The 21,616-nt window shown below is 45.1% G+C and overlaps 1 long non-coding RNA gene across 1 annotated transcript in view; it reads left to right on the top strand.

Annotated features, from left to right (window-relative positions):
• Positions 1 to 20,605, top strand: part of LOC136791893 (uncharacterized) — a 40,860-nt gene extending 20,255 nt beyond the window's left edge. The window contains exons 2-3 of the long non-coding RNA XR_010834913.1: positions 17,390 to 17,605; positions 18,512 to 20,605. This is a non-coding gene — a long non-coding RNA (uncharacterized lncRNA). The remainder of the gene's footprint in view (positions 1 to 17,389; positions 17,606 to 18,511) is intronic.
• The last annotated feature ends 1,011 nt before the right edge of the window (positions 20,606 to 21,616 follow it).

Genomic DNA, 21,616 nt, shown 5'->3' with positions numbered 1-21,616 from the left:
CTGTCAGTAAGGCTCCTGCCTGGGCTCCTCATTCTCATGAACACGGACAAATCCCGAACACAGTTATTGTGGGGGTGTTACTGAGCATCTCTGACGCTTCTGCTGTGTGGGTACGGGGTGATGGGGTCCTTCCCCCTCCTGGGCCATGGGCAGAGGAGGTGAGGACAGAAGCCCCCGGGTGGCACCGAGGAGGCAGCCCAGGCTCCTGGGCGCTGTGGGAAGCGACTTGTGCTCCCTTTTCTCAAGTCTGCTGTGCACAGATAAGGAAATACGAATAAGCTGCATGTGGGGTTCCACCGATTTGTTTGCTTACATCTTCAGCAACAGGAGCCGTGCGGCCCGGTGCTTGCTGTGCCGGTGTTAATCAGGCAGGTCCCGGCTGGGATTGGTACCGTGGTCTTAAGCTGCTCTGCAAATAGGTGGTTGGGCTGCTGCTGGCCGTCGGGGCTGCTGCTGGCCCTGCAGGGATGGAAGCGGAGCGGAGCTGGGGCAGGCGATGCAGGAGCCCTGTGCAGGTCTGTGCGTGCTCAGCCCGGCCATGCTGTGCCCAGCTGCCGATTTAATGTCATTTCCCCTACACATGAGACAGTCCTGTCCAAGCTTTAACGTTATTTCCCTAGACCTAAATCAGCAAATACAAGCGTTTCACAGGCTCCATGCGATCATCATTGATAACAAAGAAGGGGGAACTTCTCCAGAAACGGCCAGGGCACGGAAATTCACCATTCCAATGCGAGCAGGGGGAATAATAACCCTCTGCGAAGGACATTCATAAGGCTTAAATTTGTTAAAGTTTGTAAAGTATTTTGTGTTGCCTCACACGAATGCTGGTGCTGGTGCATGGGGTAATTTTGCTCCCATGCTGCTCAGGGGGGCTGCTGTGATTTTCTGTTCTCCCAGCTCCTGAGGAATCTGCGAGGACTGCTTTGCAGTCCCAAATGGGATTTTCTGCATCCTTAATGTATTGAACTTACTGTAATATAAAGAACATCATGATACCCAGGAGGCTTCATATCAGATTTCATATGAATAGTATTACAGCCGAGCTGAACTTCTGATGAGGAAATGCAACCCCCTGGCTCTTGGCTTTGCCAGCATTTGGTTTTATTGGTTTTGTAATGGAGAGAAATAGGTCGGCACAAACACACACTGAACACTGTCACCAGCAGGAAAAGCATTGCCCCGGATCCCGAGTTTTATTAGAGGTTGAGTTTTCTGGGCTGGACAGGGAGGCTTTCAGGTTTTGGTAATGAGCTGGGCAGGAGGGAGCAGCAGCCCCAGGCCCAGATGTTCACAGCTGCCAGGGCTCGGGGGCAGCAAGAAAATGGGGGGGGACATTACTTGGGGAACAGCTGCTGCCAGTATCTGGGCATGGATGTGGGCTTGGCTCAGAAGTCCTTAGCATGTTTGTGTCTGTGCTAGTCCTGGTGGTGAATTTCCGTGCCCTGGCCGTTTCTGGAGAAGTTCCCCATTCTTTGCTGTCAATGATGATCGCGTGGAGCCTGTGAAACGTTTGTATTTCCTGATTTAGGTCTAGGGAAATAACGTTAAAGCTTGGACAGGGCTGTCTCACGTAGGGGGGAAATGACCTGAAATCAGAAACTACAGCAGTATTTGGGGGAGGAAGGAGGGAAGGCCCAACCAGACCCAAACCAGTGCCTGCCGAGACAGCGTGAAGCAGGCAGCAGGAGGAGAAGCCCCGCTCGGCACGCTGCTAAAGACCTGGGCGAATCGCTTTCGATTGCCATGCATGGGCCTGAGAGCAGAATAAAGCCAGATGTAATCTGCTGAAATCAAGCCAGGAAGATTGCAGGACGTTTTCTTTAAATCAAAGCTTTCATCTTATTTTTTTTTCCCATTACGAAGCCCCTTTGATGTTAGATGGTGAGCCTGAGCAGAGCCTGGCCAGGGTGGGGGGGGTCTGGAGCCCCCTCCCCACCTGGCAGAGAAGCAAAGCTGTTCGTTTCCTTATTTTGATTTTTTTTCCAGAATCTGCATTTTTTTCTATGGAAATAGGCTAAAATCAGCTGAGATAATCGTGTACTTGGCTATTGATTAAGCCCATCCTGCTCCTCAGCAGGTGTTTGTTGTCCGAATGCTCTTTATTTTCTCCTCCCTGATTATAATGGTGGAAATTCAATCCATGCCCTTACGAGAGAAGAAAGCACGGTTTATCTCGACGTCGATGTGAGACCCGGCGCTGTGTCCAGCTGTGCCCTTCCTACAAGGGTGCTTTGGGTGCTCGGGATGGGTGCTGGGAGCAGGCGCGCGTCCTCTGGAGCAGCTGAGCAGCGCCCGGGGTGGGTTTGCTGCTAATGAGCAGGATTTTGGGTCGAGCTGATGGGAAGGGCTGTTAATATTGAGAGAGGTGCTGTGGCGCTGATCCATGTGTGCAGGCAGGTTGTGTAGGTGGCTGTGGTGCTGTTCCCAAGTCAAGTTAGTCTTGGGTGAAATTATGAATTAATGCCAAAGGGGGAGGAGGGTATTGAAATATTAAATATCTCATTTATAATGTATGTGCCATTATAATAATATACATTTCCTTCTGACATTTCCAAAACAAAGTGTTTCTCCCTGGCTCCAAAGGCACGATTTGAGAATGAAGCTAGTCAGCGATTAGATTTCTCTCTTAAATTGGGGGAACTACAGCTGTGCTGACTACAAACAGCATTTTTGTTTGTTCACTGATGGAAGAGAAATCATGCAGGCTATCACAGGGATGATAAATAAACATCGTTTTCCTTGGGTACGTTTGGATTTTCATACCTGCAAGGCCCCTTTTGCCCCAGCTCTGCTCGGTTGCCGTTCCCTGGGCGTGCATGGGAAGGTGCTGCAGGGGATGGGGATGGGGAGGGCTCATCCTGCTCGGGATGCAGCAGGGGAGCCCAGAGGTCCCCGGGACTTAACAGGGCCGCTTTAATATTCTGTCAAATTAATTTTCTCCCCGTTGTTAAGATGACAACCTCTGGCGATGGGATTGACTTGAGAGGCAATAAACAAGGAAATTGCATATTCTATTGCCGGCGTATTAATTTGATAGTCTGAAACATGAACTCATTTTCTGCCGTTGCCCTGGGTGCTGTCTGTGCGTGTGCGCAGGTACCTGGCAGCCCTGGCAGACAGACGCCTCTGCCTGAGAGCTGCTTACCGGGGTGTGATGGGCAGCGGGGGTTTTTGTCGCGTGCTGCTGGCTGCACGCATCTGACCCGGAGCAGGAATCGTGCCCGGGTGCCGGGCGGTGGGTGCCGTGTTGTCCCGCTGAGCTGCCACTCAGGAAAGCTTGGAGACGGCTTTCAGGGTGAAATTTAAGTGTCCAAATTAGAATAGAGGCTAAGAAGTATTTCGTATAATACGTGTTTAGTTTCACCGGAGAGCCAGTTTCCTTCAAGCTTGGTTTAATCAAGGTCATTAGGACTGCACCGAGCCTGAACTTGTTCACAGTTTGTGCGCCCGGAACCAGAAGTTGCTGCAAGGCTCTTCGTGCAGCAGGAGCTGAATACCTGGGCGATGTTTCGCAGAGGTTAATGGATTTTATTTTTTCAATCTAATAACTTTCTGTAAGGCCCCAGAAGATGAGCTCTGGGCTGTAGCTGTGCTGCGGACAAGGTGACTGTGTTTTGGTACGAGTAAATCTGTTAATAGATCCTTCTTTGATTTTCCTTTTTCTTTGTCCTCTTTTCTGGACGGACTTATCACTTCTTTCCTTCGTGTTTCCTGACCATTTCACTGATGCGCAGGCTCTTCTGTGCCGGGGAAGGAACATTGCTTAGATCCTGATTAAATTTATGGTATAGAAATATTTATAAACTAGATTCTTTATCTGTAAGAGTGCACGTCTCTGCTGAAGTTACTGGAGATGAGATGTTGCTGCTTTCACTGAAGAATGAAGAGAGAATGAAGACATCATATTTTTTATTGGCAGTTGAATAAGCCCCACCTGTTTAACCCATAAATGGATTTTTTCTGCTGTTTGGGAAAGTTTTTTGTATTGACTGAACAATTGGGGTGGAGTGATACTGAAGCAGGGTGTGGAATAAAATGCTTCCCCCTTTGTCATCTGGCTTCTTGCGCAGCAGTTTCATATGCTCTGGAGTCCACCGCTCCTCCAAGTTACATTTGGAGCTGATGATTGAGCTTCCTTTAACTTTTTAATCTTGAAGTGATATTGAGAAGTCTTTAAAAAGGTGTTAGAGTAAAACAACGGACTTCCTAATCAATCACGTGAAACTATAATATATTGAAAACTTATTATTAATAATGGACTATTATTCTTTATGTACCACGTCGTACTATCCAATCTATCTATATTAGTTACTTTTTAAAGGAATCAGGTGATAAATTACTCCATTAAAGCAGAATGAAGAGGCTTGAGTTCTTCAACAGGGAAAATCAGGAGGGGGATTTCTGCAGTGACTCAACAGTACGGCCGTGCTGCGGTGTGGCCTCGCAGCGTGTGCATGCTGACGGCAGCCTGACAGTCTTACTTAAATAAATAAATAAACCCGCCACTTGATGATGATGAAATATGCTTTGAAAGTATGTTGTCTTAGGCTCTGATCAGCTTTTGCTGGGTGTTTGTTGCCATCAGTGAGAGTTCGTGCAGACCCTGAGTTACGGAGAGCTTTCTGCGGGACCCGTGCAGGAGCTGATGGAAAGGAAGACAAAGCAGCAAGTCTTTCCCTCGAGCTCTTCTGAGACCATGCAGAAAATATGCAGGGGAATTTGGGCAAAGGCCTGTGTCAGGACATTTGCATTCCAATTTTTGTTTTGTGTTTTGCCCACCTCTATCTCATTTTCTATCACTTTGGGGAGAATTTTTCAGGACTGACTCAGTCTGCTTGCACGCAGTTTTGTTTCTGCGGGCACCTCTCCCTGACAGGTGTGGATTTATTGCACAGCTTCTTTCAAGCACTTATTTTCTCCCCTCCAGCGTGCCCTGAAACCTCTTTCCTCGTGGTCTCTCGGGTACGTGCCAGGCTTGGGGAGACAGAATTAGAGAGATGAACACATCTGTGTGTGCATCTGTAACGGGTGGGGGAAAGGCTGCAAAACAGCACGTCTTTATTTTCCTGCAGAATAATGAAGAGCTGAGTCTGTGGCTCTCGGAGTTTCCCTTTCAGCTTTTTTGGTCTTTCTATTTGTTCTTTGGTCAGATTCAAACCGAAGTGGAAGCCCTGAAGTGGGGAAATGGGATGTGTGGGGCTGCTGGAATGCTTCAGGCTCCCAGCTGTGATGGAGCTGTAATATCAGTAATACCACGTCCAGTCTTGAGTTCATTCGCCCTCTCTGTTGTTACAGCTTATTGCTATTATAACACCTAAACGATTGGTATTGTGCTGCTCAGGGCACAGTCTGCACTCAAGAGATGCTGCAGACGAGAGGCCGGTTGCAGAGGGAGAATTTGGAAACTCAGTTGAGTGGAGAGAGGAAATCAAGCCAGCAGAACAGGATTCATCTATTTTAATGTTGCGGTTGTGCGGTGCACATAGAAGGGAAAAATCAATTTGCCGAAGTCCTAAATAAATAACTGATAAAAGAGTAGGTTCGTCTTGAATTGAAAACAAAAATGGAAATGGTAAATAAATGATTGTCTGAATGGGTTAAAGTGTTAAAAATAGTAGTAGCAGAGTTGGAGGGCTAAAGGCACTACATTTTCATATAAAAGAAAATATAAAAGAGGCATAAATTGAGGATAAAGGCGTGCTAGTAAGAGGACTTTGTTTACTGATGCTTTAAACAGCTCATTTTTCTCCTCATTTTTGATTTAAAATAATCTAAACTGGTGGGCAGGGATTTGCTGGGAGGAAGCACAGTGTGCAGCCTAATCTGCCATCCCGCAGACTTGCCAGCATTATCATAAAAATGCTGGAGGTCTTCTTGGGTTTGAACTCATTTTTGTGAAAGTCTTGACAAATGAGCCCGGGTGCATTAATAATGGGACTGGAGTGATTTTCATGTGTACAGGGAAAGAGGCAGCCTGTTTGAATTTTGTATTTTCATTGTTTCTGACAGTCTTTGTAATGCCCCACTGGCGACAGCAAACCCTTCGTCTGGGGCTTGCTTTGGCAGGGCTGGGTTTCCCCAGCGCCCCGCATCAGCCCTGTTCCAGCTGGCCCTGTTTAAAACTTGGGTACCGGCGGCTGGAAACTTTCCCGTTGACTTTTGTGGCGAGCAAATGAAATAGATGGCGGTGCAGCTGCTGTGTGTGTGACCCTCTTCACGGAGATATACGTGAACTGGTGGTAGGAAACGCGGTGATTTGGGGCATGTGGCTGGGTTTACCTGCTGTCACACCTGCACAACACAGGGCGATGCCTGGGCTGGGATGCTCCAGCCCCAGAGGGGCTGAGGCTGTGGGAGCCTGGGGTTTGGCCCAGGGAGCCCTCTAGGGCTCTGCAGTCACCTTGTGGGCATTTGTGCAGGCAGAAATCTATCCAGGCACTATCAGCATCGCTGCCACCCCTTCCTGGGCTGGCAGGTTGCAGCAAGACCCGCGCCTGCTACTGCTGTCCTCCTATGGCCGTGTGGGCGTCAATAAGGGTACGGGTTTGGTAGGGTCAGGGTTAGTAGGTGAAAACCTCAGTACGGGTAAAGCAACCAAGTGACCTGCCACTGAGGAGGCTTATTCTGTTGTTGTTTCCGCTGGAGGAGGTCGGTTATGCAGTGTTACCCCTTGCAGGGTCACAGCCGTAATGAAACGGGATCCTTGTGCACCCACGGCTGTTGGAGTGTGTTGGCTGATCCAGAATTACAAGTGGAGCTGAGACGATATAACTGATGGCACGTTTCCAGTTCAACGGGGACTGTGCAGGAGCCCCGCGCCGATTGCACCTACAGCGTGTAACAGAGGAGTTTGGCATCGTGAGGGGAGAGCCGAGCAGAGTCCGCCCCCAGACAAGGACGTGTGGGAAGGAGCTGCTCTGCATCTGTCTAGGGGGAGCGATGGAAAAAGTTGTCTAAGGAAAATGTGGTTTTAGGGCAGGTGAGTCCCTTCCAGCAGTGCCGTACCTTCTCTGTGCGCTGTGTTCAGTGCTGTAGGAAAGCCAGGCTTTTCTACCTGGTCGGCTAGAAAAGCAGACTCTCTTTTTCTCACTTGGTTTTAACAACAGCTGCGTGTTGCAGTAGTTTTTTGCCCTGTAGGACAATAAATAAGGTTGCAGGATAGGTGGAATTTTAAGACCTTATTTTGCTGCTGCTGCATGTTTGAAACCTCTGTTGGAATTAACGGCATTTGCGGTCACAGAACAGTGTTAGGAAGGAACCCCCTGACCTTATAAACGCAGGTGATATTGTGAAGCTGCCTCTTGGTGGGGAAGAGCAAACAAAACTGTGCTTAATATTAGGCATCACTCATTCAGCCTTTCTCTTCTTCTGTTGTGCGCCAGGTCCTGGCTTCGCCATTTCCCAGTTGTGCCTTTTACCTGTTACCACGGTTAACCAAGTTTTTGCTCAATGTGACCTCTTCTAATTCATGTGTTTTTCAGGAATTTCGATGTTTCTTGACTTTCACTGTAAGATCCAGTCCTTTTCTTTGTTTTGTGTTTTTTACCTTGTAAGTTCAATCATGTACATGCTTATAAGATTGCAACTCTCGTTCTCAGGTCACTTACCAGTGCTTGGAAATGTCTCTTCTTCCAGAATGCAGTTCTGTAACACATTCAAATTTCTGTAAGGCTTAAAACCCTCCTTTTGCATTAAAATATCAGTGAACATTTTATGATGCTGCAGATGGACTGGGAGGTGCTTTTCCTAGGCAGATCAATGAACCTACTTTTTCCTACATCAACTTCTTTAAAATGCTTTTGAATATTAGTTATTTTTTCCCCCTAAATGCGTTTAAAATCAAGCGTTAGAGTACATTACATTCTGGAAACCACTGAATTTTTAGGTTTCCTTTTTCTTTAAAAAAAAGTTTCTTTAAAAAAGACTTGAGCATTGTGACAGTGCTTGAGTTCTACTCTTCCTTTTTGTCTGCCAGTGGAAATAAGGCAGCTCTCCCCGCACTCCCTCATCCTACCCGTGGAGAAACTGAAGGATGCGCAGGGTGAGCTGACCTCCCCCAGCCAGCACAAAGCCCCAGTAAATTCCTGTCGAGGTTTCCAGCCTCTGCCTTCATTGCGAGCAATATTTCTGGAAAACAGAGTCAAAATGTCTATGCCTCAGGTTCAAAACACTTGAAAAAAGGGAATCCAAATAGAAATCTTGGCTTTTTTCCCCCTCCACGTCTCCCTTCCATCGCTGCACTTGAAAGCTGGCATTGCCAAAGAAGCTCCTCTCCTCCCGGGTACCAAGAAAGGATGGTGAATCTCACTGGAGCGCTAATTACTGGAAATGTCTTGGTGTCCTTTACCTGAATCTTCAAAGGGTGAAGCTATTATTGTAGAGAAATATCATAGCGCATGAAATATCACAATTGCGTGTGCAAGGCTGCGGATCAGGAAGATTGTCTGCATTAACTCGGCTCCGGGACGAACGGGAAGGGTCATAACTTCTCAGCAGAGCCATAGGAGGAGGCAGCGCTTTGATTAGCGGCGATATATCATGGCTAAAGATCTAGGGAAACACGGATCCGGAAAGAAATGACTCAACATGACTCCGTCGTGAGGCTGTGCGCTGGGGAAGAGACCGGCAGCGAAGGTGGGGAGGTGGAGCCGCAAGGAGAGTGCTGCTGGGGCTGGGAGCACCTGGCGCAGGGGGAACCGGAGAGGGACAAAGGTCCCCATCCTCTGCGGGGCGTGTTAAGGCCTCCGTGCTGGGGACGACTTTTAAATCATGAGGCAGTAATAATCCCTCCGAAAAAGAGTTCCTGGCTTTCCTCTGGCTTACCCAAAAGCAGATCAGCGACTCCACAGAAATCAGCAGAGTTTATTTTGATTTACTGAGTTTAAATGAAAGGATTACGCCAAAGGGTCTGGAGTCCCTAAACTGCTGTACTTTATTGAAATCAATGAGACAACATCATGTTATACCAGCTGAGGACATGGCCTGATTTATTTTGTTTCTGGGATGTAAATGTGAAATCTCTCAATGGAAACGGTTATTTTGAGATCTTTCTCCATTTGCTTTAAGTTGTCTCTCTCCTAATTACTTCGTTTGAAGTACTCGAGGAAGAAAATTCACGTGTTGATTTTGGGACATTTTAAAAATATTTTATTAACTTTTTAAAACTTCTCTTCATGACATTGTTCAAACAGCTGGGAATCTGGAGATACTGTCACAGGGATTAGTATTTTGTAATCTAATATTTAATAGTCTGTTCGTTTGTTAATTCACTGCTTCCTTCTTCTGGTCTTCGTTAAAATACTGCTTTATCCTATTTTAAAATCTAGCGAAGTCTCAGGATATTTGGAATTGGATTTTTACATTTCTTTGGAGTACCATGCATGCTTAATTAGAGCTCACTGAAGCCCATGGAAGTGTCTGCTAGACGTCGGATATCTCTGCACGTTGCTGCTCCCCACCATGTCCAGGGGCTGCTGAGCATTTGAGAGCAGAGCCCGAGCGCAGGTCCCCAGCCGTGAGGCTCCGAGCCTGCAGCACCTCCCCGTGCTCCAGAGGATTTAGAAATGCCAAACTTTCATATGGTAATGAAAATTTGGAAATACACTAACCAGATCACTGGCACGAGATCAGCACTGCAACACAGACAATTTAGCTTTCTTCCCTGACCGCAAAACTGCCGGGTTAATATAAACCCTCCTCGTTCCTTATGTAAAAGTTTGTGTTACAGAAAAGCGCTCTACCGTGGCAATTTTATTAAAGCAGCCCTGCAGCTTACACTTAACATGTGTGTGTTTTTAAATACACCGACGGAGCATTCAGCAGATCACGTAGTGTATATACACACACACTCTTTTCAAGATCTTTATTAAGTGCTTTGGGAGTGAGCTACTGGGGAACAGCCTGGCATAAAAGGACTCGATTTTGAAGAGCCGTGCGTGTTGTCAGGTGGGTGGCTGTGTGAAGCCTTCCCCAGGAGCAGGGGTTGGGGAGATGCACCACGTCCGAGTGCATGCCCTCAGCAAGTGCTTTCAGCCAAGCAGAGCCGAAGCAGAAGAGTAACCCACATTTTTGCCTAAAAGGAAAGGATGAAGATCAGTTAGAAGTGAGCAGTTTATTCTGAAATACATCAGTGGTCAATTCCATGCCGGGGTTCCTTGTAGTGCTCCTGGGTGCTGGCTCTGCGTGCAGTCCCAGGAAAAACAGAAACGGCAGAGTCCATGGTGGGCTTTTTGTTGTTGTTTTTGGTATGTGACGGAAATTACTCCAGAAGGTGCTGCTTTGCTTTCGCATTTGAGCTCTGTAACCAGTCTGTGCAATTAAACGGCAGAAGATTGAACAGCTGTCAGCAGTTCAGAGCACAAGCCTTCTGCGAGGCACTTAGAGCTAACGAAACTAAAGAAGCCTCTGCTGAGAGTTTAACTCCCTAAGTGAGGTTTGGGAAGGTTATACAAGCAGATTCTTCCAGAACTCTATACCCAGCTAAGAGAGCAAGGATTAAAAAAGCAAAAAAAGTAAGGCCGTTGCAGCTGCCACTTTAAGACTGTCAGACAGACCTAGCAAAATAAGGGGAAATGTTAAGGGATGGAATACATTTAAAACAACAATATTTTACTTTTTACCATACAGGAGGCTGTTGGATCCAAAAGATTCCTTACCGCAGAGTCCCAAACCTTAGCCTTGCCCTGATTCAGTTCTTACAAAACTCTGTGAAGTTTAAAAATGGTTATTTTTTTAGATTATAATAATGAGTTTTAGAGATTTTAATAATGACTTTAAACTTTTCCAGTTGATAGATAAAACATTATATATGTAAGCAGTATTATGTTTTGTTACGCAATTCCGGACAGCTTTCCTTTGAAGATAAATCAGAGTAGACTAAAGAGTATTTTTTGTAATGTAGATTTATGGCAGAGCACGCTAAGCCACTGCTTCTCAGTTGCAGGCATTTCTGGCATTCTAGTTAATGTTAAAAGTGTCAAAATAAATGATTAAATTTAAGTTACCCCGTAGCAGCTCTGTTACCCCATACCACTGTAATAAAACAAATACTAAAACCACAAGAGCCAAATGCAGCAACATCCTCCTGCTGTGTCGTTAACTTTCTCCTAAATGCTGAGACATTTGCAAGTCTCGCTCCGTGTCTGCAATGCAGAGAAGAAAAACAAGGGTGCTCTCAGGCTGCGGGTAGCAGAAGTTGTGGGCAGCCCCTTTGGAGGGGAAGTCGCCAGGTAAAGCAGTGAGATATTAAGGATTTACCTAACGCTGTGTCCTCCCCAAACCAGACCCTGGCAGTTTTGAGGTTGGGACCCCCATCTGCAACACACTCCTTGGTAAAGGCAAAGAAAAAGGGACCTGGAAGGGCTCAGGGTATGTGTGTGTGGAATTAGCATCTCCAGGTTGAATTCTATATGGGGTTACGCACCTGGTGTGCCTGATGGCAGCCGAGTGCCTTACATTTCTGCTGCCCCCGAAGGGGAAACCTTCTCAAAGTGCTCTGGCAGGAAAGGCACAAGGACTTGACTTTGGGTGTGCTTAATTCCTGTCTGTCCCATGATTTTCCTGGGCTGGTGAGCAGGATGTTTGTCACCAGGATGTGCTCAATGGCATGGGCAGAGCCTGGCAGCTGGAAACAGTCCTTTGGTGTTGGTTTGATGTGGAGGTCTCAGGGCTGAGGAGCAGGGCTGGTGGTTAGTTAGCAGTTATAGCTCTTTGAGGAGAGCAGTAGGGACACCATGTAAAATGCAGAGAGCAAACAAAAGAAAAATTGTTTGAATTTTAAGTCAGTAACATCATTTTGAGGCCCAAAGTAGTGACTTTTGCCTCTTTTTTTTTTTTAATGAATGTTGGCAATACTGTCTATGTAACTAATGCTGGGCTAAACACAAATTAATCTTCTGGATTAAGATTGCTCCACCCCTGAATCCACAGCTGGAATTGCAGGTACTTGGGCTGGCAAGGAAACGGCAGGAAAAGAAGTGGTGAAGTTCTCCAAATTTTCTCCTAATTTGTCCCCACCGATGGGGGGAGCGTGGTTTGGCTCCGGCATCACACCGGCCCCGTGGCGGTCGGTGCCCTGTGGCAGGGGCATCCTCTTGACATTTTAAACTTGACACAGGAGGAAAACACTTTGGTCTCAGGCTTCAATTACACGTGTGGAATGTAGAAGTTGATGATATTCTATGAAAATTCAATAAACCTTGAGAACAGCATCAGAGCTGGTATCTGTAATTTAAAATAATGGATATCAAGAAATTGTTTCTCATTTATCTTTACTGCTGAGTTTCAGAGGCACCAAAGAGACTTCATTAGTTTTTTTTTTTTGAATAGCTTCATCTATCTCAATCAATGATGGGTTCTAGAGGTGGCTGACTATTATGTTTAATAATACACAGGACAGAAAAATGTCCCTATCCTTTCACAGTTTTTGACATGTGGAAAGGATGTATGAAATCACTTCTCGGTGGGAGATGGAAATAGATTTTTTTTGTAAAAAAAACAAAACAAAACCCAACACTTCATTATGCAAGATAAATGCGTTTTTATTGCGAAATGTGCTTTGTAGGCAGAATATTTAAATATTTGTTTTACACAGATTGAAGCTTCATTAGAAGAAATTACTTTGGAAACTCGAGTTTAAGCAAACATTGCTTCCTAAACACAACTGGAAGTAGCCCTGTGAGCGCTGCCCTTGAGAAGCCTCTCCAGGAGACCTGGTCTAGCCTGGACATTTTAAGCCAAGTTTTGTCACTTATGGGACACTGACGACTGGAATTAGCTATCACTAATCTCTCCCAAGTTAGAAGAGGTTTTTTAGCTACTGTCTTCCTGCTCTCTCAGATAACTTGCTTACCAGTTTGGCACATCCTAAGAACTAAGCCCAAGGAGTTGAGATTTGCACATCCTAAGAACTAAGCCCAGGGAGTTGAGATTTGCTTTTCAAAGTCCTTCAGATCTGCAAAACCAGTGCGAAGTGATTTTCCTAGGTTACTGAAGGCAAGTTCCTTGTCGTGCTTGAGCAAAGGAGCATTGTGTTTGGGAACATGCAAACAGAGGGTTCATCTGATGAGAAACACTAAAGAATAATGATGTCCGGGAAATGAATAAACCTAATAGATCTTGTTGTTGTGGGCTCACAGCCAGTGCTCCAATTTGGAGTGCTGCTCCCCGAATTAAAGGAGATGACATTTTAAGGGGAAAAAAATAAGTGGATTCTGAAGCACAAGTACTAAAACCTGCTGCCAAATGCAGGTGGCGAGCTGGAGGCTTGCACCTGTAACGTCGTATGGTGATGCAAAGCGGGCAGAGCCTCTGACCGAGGTTCTTTTCCCCTCTAAACAAAATGCAGATCTGAAAACTGAAAGTTTTCAGTTTAAAAGAGATGCTCCTTCATGGAGGTTATAGAGGCAGCTTTGCCTGGCAGATATGAATACGGTAATCTGCCAAAGGAGGAGGAGTGTTCCCATGCTCTGGAATACGAGGAATTTAGGAGGCTCCATTTGTGCTCTGAGCTTATTTTGTAAGGATTTGGCAAAGAAGAAGGGCCTGTTCTGGATACGTAGCCCGCTGGGGAATAAGCTCCTATAGCACTAATAACTCAGGTGGCATGATAGTGACACGTAACCAGTTCTGTGTATGAGCAACAGATGCCAAATACGTCTTTAACTTTGATAAACTGGAAATGAAGCACAGAGGAGCTGTGTAATTGCTGAGAGAGGAAGAAAATTAATTTATAAAGAGAACTTATGGAATAATTTCCTCCTGGGAAGGGCTGGGCTGGCAACTTCCATGAATAAAGGGAGAGAAACCCATCAACTTCCCAATTCCCCTGTATGCCAATGGATTTTTTTCCCCTGTATGGGTACAGTGGTCATAACCTATCAACACGGGATGAAGTCAGGAGAAACAAGTCCATTACTAGTTCGTGGGTGCTCTGGATGTGCAAGGAGGTGTCAGACGGAGATAAGTAGGTGGGTGGTGGTGTGTTTGTGGAGGATAATGCTACTGGGTCTGGTTACCGTGGGATGATTATGGAAACTCTCTGTGTACAAACATCCAGATCAAAAACTATCCTTACTTTAAGAGATGGCCACGTGCCTTGAGGCTTCCTGCATGACATGCTTTTAAATATCAGCAAAACCACGTTGATGAGTGCAGAAATGTTTAAACAAGTGGGTAAATACAACCAAACTAGAGAGGGAGTGTGATAAAAAGGGGATCGTTGGAGGTTTTGCTGCGTTAGACCCAAGATACATCATCTGGGCAAATATTATGGCTGGCAGTGTATCTTAAGAGGCTACTGGATAATTTACGTATTTTGGCAAGAATTTTGCAGCTGCAGAAGCAGGAAGGGAGGGGTTAGGTGCTGGCAGTCCACGAGTTAACCGGAGCGCAGAACCCAGGCCGCGGCCTGCTGCTCTGCAGGTGCCAGCAGGCATTAGCACAGTTGCCATCACCCCGTTAAGTGCTCCAGATAAGTGCAAGAAGATCAGATCCCTCCGATAATTCACACCAACAGTTTACTTGAAATAGGATAATCAGACAGGATCTTTTTTTCTAAGTTGCGGTCTGTCTGAAATGGGGTGATTGAATGTGATTATCATGAGTTATTCCACTCTTAATACAAACAAGTAATAAAATCCACGGCATCGCTTTTAAAGGGATTTCAGGTAGCGTTTTCTATCAGAGCTTCTTTCTTTCAATTCACTCCGAAGAAAAAATCCCATCACCTTCAGCTAAGCAGTTTTATTTCATTGTGTAGCAGCTGTGTGGATCTGCACTGGCAGTGAGCTTTAAACAGGCTTCGCGTGGTGTCATGCACAACTAGCAGCTTTGCCAGTGAATGATGTGGAACAGCCTAAGGTAACTTTCTGGGTTTCATTTTTTTTTTTCTATTCTCATGGTTTGTTTAAAAACGTGAGCCTGATCTTCAGTGAGGTGATTTAAGGAACTCTTGAACTACCAGAAAGTGAGGGTCAGGCTCTGTTTTCAGAGGGTAAAGCTGCCATTGAGTCACTGAGAGGGCTGGGGCAGCAGAGAGTCACTCATTAAGAGGCGATGCTTTTTTATATACACTTTAAAAAAGAACTCTGCATTCATGCTGGATTTCTCAAGCTTGTAATTCTCCGAGATCCTATTCATTCACGTTGAGTGCTGTTGAGAAATAGAGTTTCCAAAGGTTACAGCCACTCCTGGGATCGATAATTCTGGCATGGTTGCATACGAGGAATAAGTGAATCTCAGCATCCAGACACTTGGGAGCATCGGTTTGTGTGCTCAAGCAGGACGTGATGGATCTCTAGATCTGCAGGAGAAAGTGGTGTGCTCGTACCCAAGGTCACTCAGTTACTGCCGTGCATGCCCGTGCAATTCTGAGCTCCCAGCAATGAGGTGGGAGGTTCATTTCATTGCTCCTTGGAAATAAGGGCTCCCAGCTATGTGTGGTGGGCACTTCAACCCTTACATTTTTGTGTCTTGTAGGCTGTTTGTCAGGGGGGCTTCCATTGTGTCAGCGTAGGAAGCTTTGAAGGCAAAAGCAAAGGATGGAAGTGGGCAGGTAGAGCAATGCTTCCCATGGGCTGCTGGTTCCTGGAGGATGCTCCAGGCTGTAGGGGCTGCAAGTGGGGGTTATTGAGCAAAAACAGGACACCCAGCAACCTGCAGTTAGATTTCCTTGTGTTTGCTGTGGAATTACAATGTTTTGAGTCAATGCGTGAGCTGGAGACACTGCATTAACTACTGTCGCATCTAATAAACTGATCATTAATCAGCAGTCATCGGCCACGTTCAGAGCGTGTTGGCTGTGTGTTTGTACGTATTGCTAAGGTAATGGTTCCTGGTACAGTTACGTCAGAGATCTAAGCATGTCACTTGAACTTGTAAAGTGCTTTTTATTGAATTCATCTTTTCATGCTAGTGTTCTCAAGCACTAGTCCGGAATTTTCTATGAAAATATTGAGCAAAACAATTATTAATATTTTTTTAAGCAAACCATACTGAATTGAATCAATAGCCTGAGAGGGTACCAGACCTTGCCAGGATCCTGCCTGGATGCTGACTTTCAAATGAGATTTTCCTTGAGCTCATCAAATTAAGAGGAGGAAATAATTCACCTATATTAGAAAAGATTTCTTCTATGTGAGTAAACTTTAGCATGAAGACTGCAACCATTCATACTGATTGTTAGATCCTGAGGAAGCTTAAGAGAAACAAAGCCCTATTTTCTGAATATACAATCCACGTTACTCCAAGTAACACCTGCAGGGTGCTGGAAAGTAACCAAGGGTTGATCTTGCTCATGGCAAGAAAGATCTGTACACAAAGCAGTGTTGTTTTGTCTCTGCAACAACCAGAAGTTTGGTAAATAAATTGTTTTTTTGTTGATTTTTCTCTATCTTGCTTGTTTTGGGGCACTTCCTACTGGTGCTATAGAAATGATATAACGTACCGATTGTGAAAAATCGGTTTAAATTGGTAGGGCAACTCTGAAGTGTTTAAAAATGCTCTTTGAGTCTTAGAACCATTGTTGCCCTCCACATTTTGGAAAAGGCTGCAACTTTCATGATCTCCTCTGCTTACCAAGCATTCCTTTTTTTTTTTTTTTTTTTCCCCTGGCAATTAGATACATTTTTTTCAAAGGAATTTAAGTTATGAGGTTTAGGTATGTTACAGATTTTTTTTTTTTCCTGAATGTGTAGTATTTACAGGTGCTGGTGCATATTTAAGGGCTTTAAGACTGTTCCTGAATGCTTTGTTGTGTTTGAAAGGGGCACTTAGAAACACGATTTATTTAGGCACCTCCAAGAATTTTTGTTTTCCAGTAGTTCAGATATGTCATGGGTTATCAAATCAAAGTTATGTTCCAAGAAATGTCCCAGTGATCCTGTTTTACAAGGATCATGGCCCAAAGTGGGATGGAGTGAGATTCATCAAGCTCTCCTAGAACTGAAAGGAAAAGACAAGAAAAGAGGGGAAAAAGTAGTATTGATATCTAAAAATGTTAAATTTACCAGTATAAGTATTCTTAAGTATTGCTCCTCTGTGGGATGGGACAAAAAACATAAAAAGGCAAAAGAGATTGCAGGCTTATTACTGCTTTTTGCAGTCTGGTGGGACCATTCTGTCCTCCATTTGAGTTACTCCAAGTGTTCAAGCTTTACTCGGCCATCTCTAATTGTTGTATCTTCCTATTTCACCTCAGGCTCCCTAGAAAACCTTGGTTCTCTGTCCCCTAAAGGTCACAGACTCTGCAGCTCAGTAGTACTGATTTTGTTACGCGGGCTCCTGCTCCATTAACGCGGTCCATAGGTTGTTTCTAATCCCCGGAATTGATTTATTTAATCCTTGTAGGTGCCATTTGTTACACATTATTCTCGGCGTTTATTCACAGCACAAACAGATGGTCAACGAAACCAATTAACCTTTCCCGAACTCCCTTCCGGGCTTTCCGCGTTTTCCGAGCCTATGGACAAATGAAGAAAACCCACCAGGAGACTGGCTGCCAGGCCGTGATGAATAGGGCGGCCGAGTGGCGCGCGTGAGGAGCTCAAACAAACCTCAGCCCCCGGGGCTTCGTGCTGCAGGAGGACTGCTGCTGACAAAACAGGTAGGAGAAAAGAGCTGCCAAGACGTGGAGTGACCTGAGTCTGTCTGTCTGCTTATTTAATGCTGCGAAGAGATGGTAGTTTAACCTCGCTCCTTGTTTAGGACTTATGAGGACTGTATTTTGTGGTTAAAGGGCAGGTTTTGTTATTAAAACTTTCTTTCAATCACCAAGACCTTCACTATTTTCCATGCGAAAATAAAAGATCTTTTATTAGCAATAAATGTAATATATGCACAGTTATAAATTGCATCCCTACCCTTTGCTAATCAACAGGAAGACAGACCGTGTGAATTTAGAGTAGTTTATTCATTGTGAACTCTGAAGACAAAACTATAAATAAGTATGGAGGTGGATCCTATCTTAATCTAGTTACTTATGTAATAAAAACACGAGCGGTTGTGTTGCACAAAACATCCTCTGGTGGTTTCACAGCTGATTAGCTGTTATCAGAGCATGTGGCCTGTTGGATGGACAAGTTTATGTTGTCCTCTTGTTAAATCCTGAACAAAACAAACTGAAGGGATTTGTCTGAGTGCAGTAGGGTTGTGTCAGCGCTTGCGATGGATGCTGAAGATCAGCCCCAGGTTTTCGGGGGAAAGCAGGATCACCCCCGTGAGCTGGGAGGAGCCCCAGCAGCTCCTGCAGGTGGCAAGAGGCGAGTCTACCAAGAAGAATGCAGCAGGCAGGGAGGCTTCCAAACTTTTAACCCAGATTGTTCTTCTGGACAGATTCACAGAGGCTGTTAGTTTGGCCATTCCATAGCTAACATAGCAGTGTTGTTTCAGAAAACGTTGCCTATAAAAACCGAGTGTAGTGCAGGTGAATGTCATGAAAAGGAAGCCCGTATGCCAGATGGGAAGTTACATTTATTAATTCTACAAATCCTTTTCCCTTTGTTTCCTCCAGCCGTTAGAAGAGCTGGCTGTGCACGGGGATAGCTGCTACAGACATTCCTTTCCCCTCCAGCCCCGCGCTTTGATGTCTGGATGTGCATCGGAGCTCGGTGGCTCGGGCTCCGCCAGCACCAGGGCTGAGCCAGGAGGCTGAGTCCCTCTCTGCTGAAGTGCAAGGCATCATAATTCAAACAAAATCTCTACATCTTGGGTCCCTCTCTAGTTATGACATGAAAGAAGCAAAGATTAAAGTAGAAGCGAATGTATTCTGCAAATCCGAGTCTGATCTTTCCTGTTTTACAGATTCTGCTCTTCAAAAAAAATATATTTTCTTGCTAGATTTTCAAGTGGAAGCAAGATGCTCTTATGTCGGGCTGGATCTTAGCAACAATGCGCGGAAAGGATCAGCGTACCAGAAGGGAACATTTGAGGACTTCCGTGCCTTGCACTTCGCAGTGCCTCAAGGCTGGGTGGGTGGGCGGCCCCTCGGAGCAGGGCCCAGTTCAGCTGGGAGTCGGGGCTGCAGCCCCCCAGCTCCTGGGGGGGTCCTTCCCTTTCCTCGGGGTCCATTATCCTGTGTACTGAAAACAGATGAAGAAATCCTAACCTCAGACAGAACAGGCAATGGCACTTACAAAACTAGCTATAAATCCATGTAGCCCTCGGGGCCAGAGGGAGCGGTGCTGTGCTCTGAGTCTCCATCCCCATCCTCATCCTCACAGCAGAGCATGGGGGGGGTGTTGGGCTCACCACCTGAAGCTGCAGCTGGTGCTCTTTGCATGGTCAAGCACCTGCTCTTGGTTTGTGTGGTTTTGCCTGGCAAATTTGGCCACCAGCAGGGTTTAGAGCAGTTCGAAGCCATCCCCTGCGGGCCAGGAGGGAGACCTTCAGTGTCTCCAAGCAGTTGTGTCACTGGATGTTTTTGTGCATTTCTGGTGCTCTTTTGCCGTGAGCAGCTACTTCACAGGGTGCCAGCTGAGCCCAAGGCAATGGTTGGCACCTGGAAACCAGTAAATCAGCCTGAAACTTTACTGTCATTGATCGACCATATCGCGACATAGCCGTGTGTGCACATTACTCCTGAAGTCTTTGAATTTCCTCCACCCATAAGGAAAGCTTTCAGAGAGCTGCTGCTTTGACAGTCTCTTTAAGGCATTTTTTTTTTTAATTTTACTTTTCTTTAAATGTACTGCCTGTTAGTCAGCTTCTGTTTCAGAGAAAGCTGCAAGGCCGTGATGTTTGTTTGCCACCCGTCTGCTGATTCTGTCCCCTGCTTTTCTTGCTGTTTGCATGGTAAATGCCACAGCACAGGCAGCTGCAGAGCAGCCCTGGGAGCGTCCATCAAGGGTGTTCTTAAGACTCCTTTAACCAAACCAACTGGCTGTGCTGAATATTTGTTTTTTAGCTCCCATTTGAGTCATATGTCAGAGCATAATGGAAGCTGCTGAGGATGCTATCTGATGGGGAAGAACTTGTTGTGATTTATGTACCCGATTTGTTGTGGTGGTTAGTTTTCTGAAAGAAAAAGCCTGGACCGGGCCTCCTACTTGGGTTTGGGAGGTTTTGAATTTGATAAAGAATGAAGATTGTAGTCCATCCACGGGTGAAGAGATGATTTTTATCGCATAGGTTAGCCGGCTAGGTGTTTCATCCCTGTGGATAGGAAGCAATCCCTAATTCTCCAGCAAAGAGCTGCCACGTCTCGTGTAGGTGATATAAGCACAAGCTGTGTCAGTGTTTGGTGGGGAATGTGCTGAACTACCAAGGCAGAAAACACACTGCTGCGTTCAGAAAAGACAAAATCTGCCTCTTCACGAGCAGCTTCAGTACAGAGTTAAATCTATTCTCTTCCTTTATACGGAATCATTGTAGAATATCGATGGTAAAAGTTATTAAAAGTTCCAGAGCATGAAGACAAGCTGACTTCAGGGATATTTTGAACCCATCTTTTTTGCGTGTTTAAAAAAAATAATAATCATGAAATGTCCTCCCTTCTGTCCTGTGCATCCTGTTGAGGTACAGTTATCGTACAGTTCTCCCCATCCTCAGTGGAAAGGTAACCCGAGGAACGCCTGCAGAGCTAGAAAATAGCTTGTCGGTGCTAGAACAGTTCTATAAGTAGAAGAAATCTGTAAGTAAACCCAAATTTAGCTTCAGACAGTAAATTTCTCAATTCCCTTCATGAACAGTTTCTTGCAGGAGTTAATTACATTTTAAAGTGATGATTGATTATCCTGATGTGGTTGAAACCACTGCAATTAAATGTAAGAGCAGTCAGAACAGTAAGAGCAGTATTAATATGCAAAATGTTCAAATATCTTTTTTTTTCCAGCTCCCTCTTGAAGCGTTTCCACACCTACGTGTATTTAGCTCCTTTTTTTTATAGCAGGTAATTAGCAAGCCGGTTAACTTGACAAACACAGGGACTATTTCATATGATGATAGTTGAGATATTTCAGTATTGATACATTTTTGCTTGTGTTGAATATTTTTTTTGGATTAAAACTAAGCTGCACAACTCAAGTATTTTAGTGGCTCTAAAACAAACTAAATTTTCCTCTATAGTTTTACCCATTTGGATTTGTGGATTTGTAGCTATTGATTTCCTGGGAAAATAAATATTTCAGGAAGCAACTCCTTAAATCGAGAGTTAGGTCTCTTGGTTCTCCACGTTTTAAATCAGGCTTTGATGGCTATGTGGAAAATTCTTCCACTCACTCTTGCTGATTTACTACTGGAGTAAAATCACTTAAAAATTTGAAGAGTTCATCTTCTAGCACAAGGGATCTTTTCATAAACAAATTCTCTTTAACGTTAAAGATGAGCTAGAATAAATTGTCCCAGTTCCGTTGAACTGTATTGGTCTGTTCCAGCAGGGAATGCAGCTGACATGTTCAGCAAAATCCTACACAAGACTCAATTAATGCACAGGAGTGTTTGTGAGGTAGCTTGTGTCCACAAGCTGCATAAACTCTTTTTTTTTTTCTCCTGTTGAAAGATTTGCTAATTGTTCTGCCTGATGGGGCCTTGTAGAATCTGGAGAAGTAGTCTAATTTCCTGCTTCGTGTGATTGTGTTTTTTCATTTTTAGTTTTTTTTCTTGCTGTCAAAAACTTCCC

The sequence above is a fragment of the Anser cygnoides genome, chromosome 14 (genome assembly GCF_040182565.1).
Source record: "Anser cygnoides isolate HZ-2024a breed goose chromosome 14, Taihu_goose_T2T_genome, whole genome shotgun sequence".
Lineage (NCBI taxonomy): Eukaryota > Metazoa > Chordata > Aves > Anseriformes > Anatidae > Anser > Anser cygnoides.
The sequence above is the reverse complement of the archived record's forward strand: the minus strand, read 5'-3'. Positions and strand labels throughout refer to the sequence as shown.